Source organism: Nuphar pumila, chromosome 12, assembly GCF_984573655.1.
Source record: "Nuphar pumila chromosome 12, dmNupPumi1.hap1.1, whole genome shotgun sequence".
NCBI classification, from domain to species: Eukaryota; Viridiplantae; Streptophyta; class Magnoliopsida; order Nymphaeales; family Nymphaeaceae; genus Nuphar; species Nuphar pumila.
Window position 1 is genome coordinate 72,212,641 of NC_143260.1, and position 8,542 is coordinate 72,221,182.

Consider the following 8,542-nt stretch of genomic DNA (forward strand, 5'->3'; position numbering starts at 1 on the left):
CCTTGAAAAGCATCAGGAAGTATTTGCCTGGACTTATGAAGATATGCCAGGATTGGATAGCAAGCTGGTTGAGCATCGACTCAAGTTGAAACCAGAAGCCAGATCAATCAAGCAGAAATTGAGGAAATTAGACCCTCGAATTGAGCAACAAGTCAAGGAAGGACTTGAAGATTTGTTGAAAGCAGGCTTCATCCGAGCCATTGATTATCCAGATTGGTTGGCAAATATCGTAGCAGTCCCTAAAAAGAATGGAAAAGTTCGGATCTGCATTGATTTCAGGGATCTCAATAAGGCTACCCCGAAAAATGATTATCCACTTCCTAATATTGACCTGTTGATCGATAGCACAGCGGGTCATGCCATGTTTTCTTTCATGGACGGATATTCAGGTTATAATCAGATTAAGTTGGCCATTTGTGATCAGTCAAAGACTTCATTTACTACCCCTTGGGGAACCTTTTGCTACACTGTGATGCCATTCGGACTCAAAAATGCTGGGGCAACCTATCAAAGGGCGATGGCCGTTATTTTCCACGATTAAATGCACAAGAATATGGATGCATATGTGGATGACATTTTGGTTAAGTCTAAAGAAGAAGAGGATCACCTCGATGCTCTTAGTCAAGTTTTTGAAAGACTTATTCTTTACAAATTGAGACTTAACCCTCAGAAATGTGTTTTTGGAGTAGAGTCCGGCAAACTGCTCAGCTTCATTATCAGCAAGAAAGGCATCGAGGTGGATCCAGCTAAGGCAAAAGCCATTATTGATATGCCGCCTCCAACTAATCTCAGGGAACTGCGAAGCCTTCAAGGGCGTATTCAGTCTATTCGCAGGTTCATCTCCAATTTGGCTATGAGATGTGAGCCTTTTAACCATTTGCTAAGAAAAGGAGTTAAATTCGAATGGGGATCAGAATGCCAACTCTCGTTTGAGCGCATCAAGCAGTATCTCCTTAATCCACCAGTTTTGAAGCCGCCAAAGCTGGGAAAGCCTCTCTTGCTATATATTTCAGTCAATCAGAATGCTTGTGGTGGATTCCTCGCGCAGTATGAAGAAGGCAGTCTGATAGAGCACGCCATCTACTACGTGAGCAAAACATTCATTGATTATGAAAAGAAGTATTCTCGGATGGAGAAAACTTGTCTAGCTCTAGTCTGGATGTGCCAGAAATTGAGACATTACTTGTTGGCTTCTGAAATTAAGTTCCTATCGAAGCTTAATCCTCTCAGATACATTCTTCAACAACCTTTTCTCACTGGACGAATCGCAAAGTGGCAAGTCCTTCTGATGCAATATGACTTAGAGTATGTCTCTCAAAAGTCGATTAAAGGCCAAGCGATCGCAGATCAGTTGGCGGATTTCCCCCTGACTGAAGAAATTAAAACAGAAGATGATTTTCCTGATGAGCACATCTGTACTATCCAACAGCCCCCAGTTTGGAACATGTTTTTCGATGGCTCTAAAAACATGTCTGGCATAGGGATTAGAGTCTTGTTAATCACTCCAGAAAAAGAAATGATCCCTTATTCTCTTAAGCTTGGTTTCCAATGCACTCATAATATGGCCGAGTATGAAGCTTTAATACAAGGCCTCAAAATCTTGCAAAGTTTCAATGTCAAGAGAGTGCATGCCTTTGGTGATTCCCTACTTGTTGTCAGTCAAGTTAACACTGAATGGCAAGTGAAAGATTCCAAATTGATTCCGTATCAGAAGATCGTCCTCGCTCTTGTGGACAGCTTCGAAGAATTTCAGCTCAGTCATATCAGAAGAGAGCACAATCAGATAGCCGATGGCTTAGCCAGCTTGGGCTCCATTTTATCATTCAGAGGCAGTGAATCATGTCGTTCTTTCGAAGTTGGCAGACTTGAGCAACCTGCTTTTGATTCAATTATGCAAGTAAACCAGGTTAATCAGAAGGAGAAACCTTGGTATCAAAATATCAAAAATTTCATTAAGACTGGTGAATTTCCGCCAGAAATGCCAAAAAGGGAGCAACGTGCGATTCAACGCATGTCTACCAGATATTTCATTCTTGCCAATGTACTCTACCGTCGTGGGTTCAGTTCTGAGTATTCAAGGTGCTTAGACAAAGAAGAAGCTATGGAAGTTATCCAAGAGGCACATGAAGGGATTTGTGGTTGCCATGTCGGCTATCAAACTCTCGTCAAACAGATCGTTCGAGCAGGGTACTATTGGAATACCATGCAGCAGGACTGTCATAGATTTGTGAAGAAGTGCTTCAAGTGCCAATTGCACGCACCTTATATTCATGCTCCGGCCGCATATCTACAATCAGTTGTTTCTCCTTGGCCATTTTCTATGTGGGTTTTTGACGTCGTCGGCCCGATTACTCCTTTTGCTTCTAACGGCCACAAATACTTCCTGTCGGCGACGGAGTATTTCACAAAATGGGTTGAAGCTATTACTCTACGCACAGTAGAAGGTCGCCATGTGGTTTCTTTCATTCATAAGAACATCCTTTGCCGCTTCGGCATACCACATGATATTGTCTCAGACAATGGAACCCATTTCAAAAATGAGTTCATGAAAACCTTCTGTTCTAAATTCAGAATTTCTCATCATTTCTTAGCTCCCTATTATCCTCAACAGAATGGCCAAGCAGAGGCCACCAATAAAATTTTGATCCGTATTTTGGAAAGGACTGTGAAGACAGGTCGAGACTGGCATGAGAAAATTCATGACGCACTTTGGGCATATCGGACCACCATTCGGACTCCGACTAATGCCACTCCTTCAGAACTTGTTTACGGAACTGAAGTAGTATTGCCTCTCCATGTCCAAAAGCTCGCTCTCAAATTCGCTTCTCTCATAGAATTGCCACTTGATCAGTATCAGCAGCAGAGATTGGTGCAGCTAGATTTACTGGATGAAAAGAGGCTCAAGGCAGCAGAGCATGCTCAAGCTTATCGACAGAGGATAGCTCGACACTATGCCAAGTCTGTCATTGAGAGAAAATTTCGAGTTAACGATTTGGTACTCAGATCAACGGCTCATCTCAAGCATCGACCACGGAGCAAGTGGTCACCCAATTGGGAAGGCCCTTATGTGGTTAAGGAAGCACTTTCTCGCAATTCATATCGTCTAATCAACACAGATGGAGTGGAAATGCCAGATCCCATCAATGCTCTGCATCTGAAGAAATATTATACCTAGAATTTTCATTCTAAAGCCTTTGTACTATTCAAAGAGTCATTTCAATAAAACAAAGATCTTCTATCAATTCTTACATTCTTCTCCATGATACTGGGGCATTTTATTTTAATTTATAAACATCTTTCTCATCATATGCAAGCAGGATTTAGACGAAAGTTCTTTCCTCAAATTTTGTTAATTCTTAATTGATCTTGTGATCTTTATTGTCTTTTCATTTGATTCACTTGATCAAAATTTACATCAAGCTAATGCGCATTTATGTCAAGTTTTAACCAATTTTCAATCTTATTAAAATCTCATTTTTTTAAAAAGATTACCCCTTCAGGTTAAGGGATAAACCTGATGCCTCCTTTCAATGAGGTATTCTCTTTATTATTTCCCCCGTTCAGGATAAGGGGATAAATCCTGAATTATCTTCTAAAAACCAGTTCTCACACTGCTTATTTCTCAAACTTTTTCAATCATATATTGAGCTCATTTGAAAAAACCCGGTTCTCACACCGGTAACCTTTTAAAATCAGTCTTTTGAGCAAAAAACCTTTCTCCTTCTAAGTTCAAGTTCTGACTTAAATCTCCCAAAATTTCATGTATTTCCTAAAGATCCAACACTCGTTGGTCATGTATTTCCAAAAGATCCAGCATCTCGCTGGTCATGTATTTCCAAAGGATCCAGCATCTCGTTGGTCCTGTATTCCAAAAGATCCAGCTCCCACTGGTCGTGTGATCAAACCCTTAGGGTGCGATTCCTCAATTCTATCATTTCCAAAACCTTCAAGATCTTCAATCTTTCAAATTCTATCAGTTTCCCAACCTTTGGTTGCAATATCTTCAAAATCTCATCATTTTCTCAACCCTCAGGTTATAACCTCCCAAATTCAATCACTTTCAAACCATCAGATTAAATCCTTCATTTTCAAATCCAGTGTTTTCACTGGTCGGGATTTTCAAATCCAGTTTTATAACTGGTCGGGATTTTCAAAATCCAGTTTTATAACTGGTCGGGATTTTCAAATCCAGTTTCTATAACTGGTCGGGATTTTCAAATCCAGTTTTATAACTGGTCGGGATTTTCAAAATCCAGTTTTATAACTGGTCGGGATTTTCAAAATTCAGTTTTATAACTGGTCGGGATTTTCAAATCCAGTTTCTATAACTGGTCGGGATTTTCAAATCCAGTTTTATAACTGGTCAGGATTTTCAAATCCAGTTTTATAACTGGTCGGGATTTTCAAATCCAGTTTCTATAACTGGTCGGGATTTTCAAATCCAGTTTCTATAACTGGTCGGGATTTTCAAATCCAATTTTTGGTTAGGATTTTCAAAATCCAGTGTTTTCACTGGTCGGGATTTTCAAATCCAGTGTTTTCACTAGTCGGGATTTTCAAATCCAGTGTTTTCACTAGTCGAGACTTTGAAATCCAGTTTTCATAACTGGTCGGGGTTTCAAATCCAGTTTTCATAACTGGTCAAGATTTGAAATCCAGTTATCATAACTGGTCGGGATTTGAAATCCAGTATTTTTCACTGGTCGGGATTTAAAATCCAGTGTCATAACTAGTCGGGATTATCAAAAATCCAGTTCCTCATAACTGGTCGGGAGTTCCAAAACCTAATGTATTTCATCAGTCCAGTTTTCTAAAGTCTGATTCTTACACCATTTCTTTAAATTACATCTAAGCGTCTTATCAAAATCTATATTGAATGATTATTTCACAAAAGATTCGTGAAAACTTTGCCAATTTGCTAAAAGCATTAGTTGATTCTAAAAGTTTGACTACACAAAAAGAATTTCCTCAGATTACCTCTACTATTTCTTTCCAAAAGGTGAAACTTTTTGTGAAAAAGAGATAAAATTCAAATCTTTTCCTGTTCATCAACCAAAAGGATGTACGAAATGTCCTCGATATGATCAATAAAAGAAATCTTCAATGATGTTGAAAATCCAGAAGCGAATTGATATTGATCTTAGCTATGACGCATGTTTTAAATGACTTTTTGGCAATCAGGCAGTGGAAATATCTTGAGCCATAAAAAGAATACACTCAATTCATATCTCCTCATTTATTCATTTAAAGCTTCAGTCAAATATCCGCAAAAGAGATCTCTCAATTTTCGTCAAGATGAAGGCGAATTAAGCGAGTAGATCCCCAGGGCCAAAGAAGATTTGAAACATCTCAAAGATGACAGAGTTTGTGACGGATCCTTCCAGGAAAAGTTCGGATCACTGTCGAGATGAAGGCAGATGCGATGAACCTACCGACAAACCCTAAAAGATATTTGATTTCAGCTACATCTAAAGACCTTTTTGAGCCTATATCATATAGAATCCCTGAGATAAAAGAAGGATCGGAACATCTCCAAGATGAAGGAGTTTGTGACGTACCCTTCCCTGAAAAAGAGAGAAAAGTCAGGACATCCAAATGAAGGATGATGTGAAAAACCCGAGAAAGCCCAATGACTCAAAAAGAGTGCAAAAAGATCATCGCGGGAAAACACCCAGATATCAAACTGCCAGAGTTGCCAGAAGTCATCTTTTCTCATGCAAAATCCTTTTATCAATATCTCTTCATTTTCTGCTTTTATGAAATTAAGAATATTTCTTTTATTCTCATATCAAGGAAATGGATAGCTTCCTTGAAGAAAATCATCAGTGCTAAAATTTTGAATTTGACTCTTATAACTGAGGAGTTAACCTCATTTGGGGGAAATACTCTAGGTAAAAGAGAGAATATCTTTCGCACATACGTGCATATTTCCAAGCGTTTGAATCTACTATGATTTTATCTTATTGGCAAAATTTTCTAGCTATTCCAAGAATAAAATAAACATTCAATATCCATTTTGATGCAACCTAGCGTTGTTTATATTTCCAAGAAGAGTTACCTCTGAAGAAAGTATCTCTTCCTGTCCCATCACAGTTTTCTCATTGAAGAATTCCGTATGGACAACCCACTCAGGATAAGGGTCAAACCTAAACCATTTGCGAAAGATCATTTAATTTCAAAAGCTATTTCAGTCTCAGCAAAGAGACGCCCAATTTCTTCCCCTTTTCAAAGCTTTAGGGACTCTATATTTCCTCCTTTCGCAAAAATCCCTCTCGGATTTGTTCGTCCAAATTCCGAAGGTCCCATTATGGTTTTCTCCATTTTGAGAAACCTGTATGGTAGATTTCCCCCACTCAGAATAAGGGTCAAACCTGAACCATTTGCGAAAGATCATTTAATTTCAAAAGCTATTTCAGTCTCAGCAAAGAGACGCCCAATTTCTTCCCATTTTCAAAGCTTTAGGGACTCTATATTTCCTCCTTTCGCAAAAATCCCTCTCGGATTTGTTCGTCCAAATTCCGAAGGTCCCATTATGGTTTTCTCCATTTTGAGAAACCTGTATGGTAGATTTCCCCCACTCAGGATAAGGGTCAAACCTGAACCATTTGCGAAAGATCATTTAATTTCAAAAGCTATTTCAGTCTCAGCAATGAGACGCCCAATTTCTTCTCCTTTTCAAAGCTTTAGGGACTCTATATTTCCTCCTTTCGCAAAAACCACTCTCGGATTTGTTCGTCCAAATTCCGAAGGTCCCATCGTGCTTTCTCCATTTCTGAGAAACCCATATGGTAGATTTCCTATCCAGATTAAGAGTTAACTCGGAACCTCGCTTCGCGAGGTATCTTTTTTGCAGGTTTGGGTTAAACCTGAGTCACATTCCAATGAGATTCCCCGTTTTTGATAAGATATTTTCTTCCAGTCCCACCATGGTTCTTCCCATCAAGGAACCCTTGCTTCATATATTCCTCCAAGAAAGGATCATACTCAAGCTTCATTTCACAAGGCCTTTTCCAAAATATCCCATCAAGGTCCCCGTGTATCCCTTTCCTCAATTCAAATTCATTTTGATATATCCTCGTCCCATCCAGGTTAAGGGTTAAACCTGAATCATTCCAAAAAGAGTATCTTGTCTCACCCATGAGACCTGATCAAAATTTTCATTTCCCACCATTTCAGAATTTCCACCCAAAGTCTCATCATGATTTCCTCATTTCTATCACTCAATCATATCATTTCGAGGATTTCGTCTCCCCAAAACCATTCAGGATAAGGTTCTAAGCCTGAAAAGCCATATTTCCAAAATAATTCTTCTACACCCAGTTCAGACCTGCTGACTGGGGCATTTTTCAAAATTTGGAGTGTTGTCTTTGCCACTAAGCTCGGCTTTCAACCGGCTTATTAGCAAAGAGGGGCATCTGTGAACACCCCAAATTTTTCAAAGTCTTGTAAAAATGACCTTTTTGCCCCTGACTCTATTTTCTAAGAAGATCAAAGTGATTTAAAAGCTAAATTTCAGTCTTTCTTCAGATTTCTGGATTAAATTCCACATTAATATATTCAAATTCAGCTCCGGGTCTGAACTTAGTATTTTAAATCCAAATCTGAGCCCCGTTGTCCGATTTCCAAAATAAAATCACAAAAATACCAAAAAAATGATTTTGAAAGGCTCGGGCAGCTCATCCGGCACTCTGTTGGATCCTCGACCCTATATTTCTCAATTCGAAGTTATAAACCCCAATTATTTCTCAAAAATTCGGACATAAACCCATTTTTGAAGAAATTTTCTCAAAATAGTTTCTAAAATTCTCAGGAAAACTCCTTTTGTAAACATTTTACAAAAAACATCAAAAAAATTGGTTTTCAATCTTTGATTTCTTGTAAAACTCTAGAATTTTATTCTAAAAAACAAAACAAAAAAAAAATATATATATATATATATATATAGAAAAATAACATAAAAACCAAAAAATCGAGAAAAGCCACAAAGAAAACGGGTGATTTTCAAGCTTTTGAAGCCATTTTTGCCAAAAGGCTCATTTCTTAAAACCACCTTTTTAAAATTTTTAAAAGGGGAACCTCCTTTTTGAAAAAAGGAAACTTTCAAACGTCCCTCTCCTCTGTCCATCGCAGATCTGCAAACGGCCTCCCCTTTTCTCCGCCCTCGATCTTCAACGAAACCACCTTCCAGATCCTTCCTCTTCCCTCAATAAGAAGAGGTGGAGGAGGAGGGGTCGGGGATCGAAAAATTCGGCCTCCATACCCCCTGCGCATTACTCTCGAGCCTCTCTCTCTCCTGAAGGAAACCCATCTTCTTTACATCATCCATTTTTCTCCAAAGTTCATCATCTGCAAGCATTCATGGAGTTTTCTCTGCTTTAAACAATCCGAAGGAATAGATAGGATACCGGTGCTCTTTCCCTCCGAATTCCAGTAATTCGAAAAGCCCTGTAGCAGAGCTAAGCAAAAGCAAACTCCCTCTTCTGATCGCCCGGAGGAGCCTGACCTACGGTTCATCCCTCCTTCTTTCTTTCAAAACCCCTGC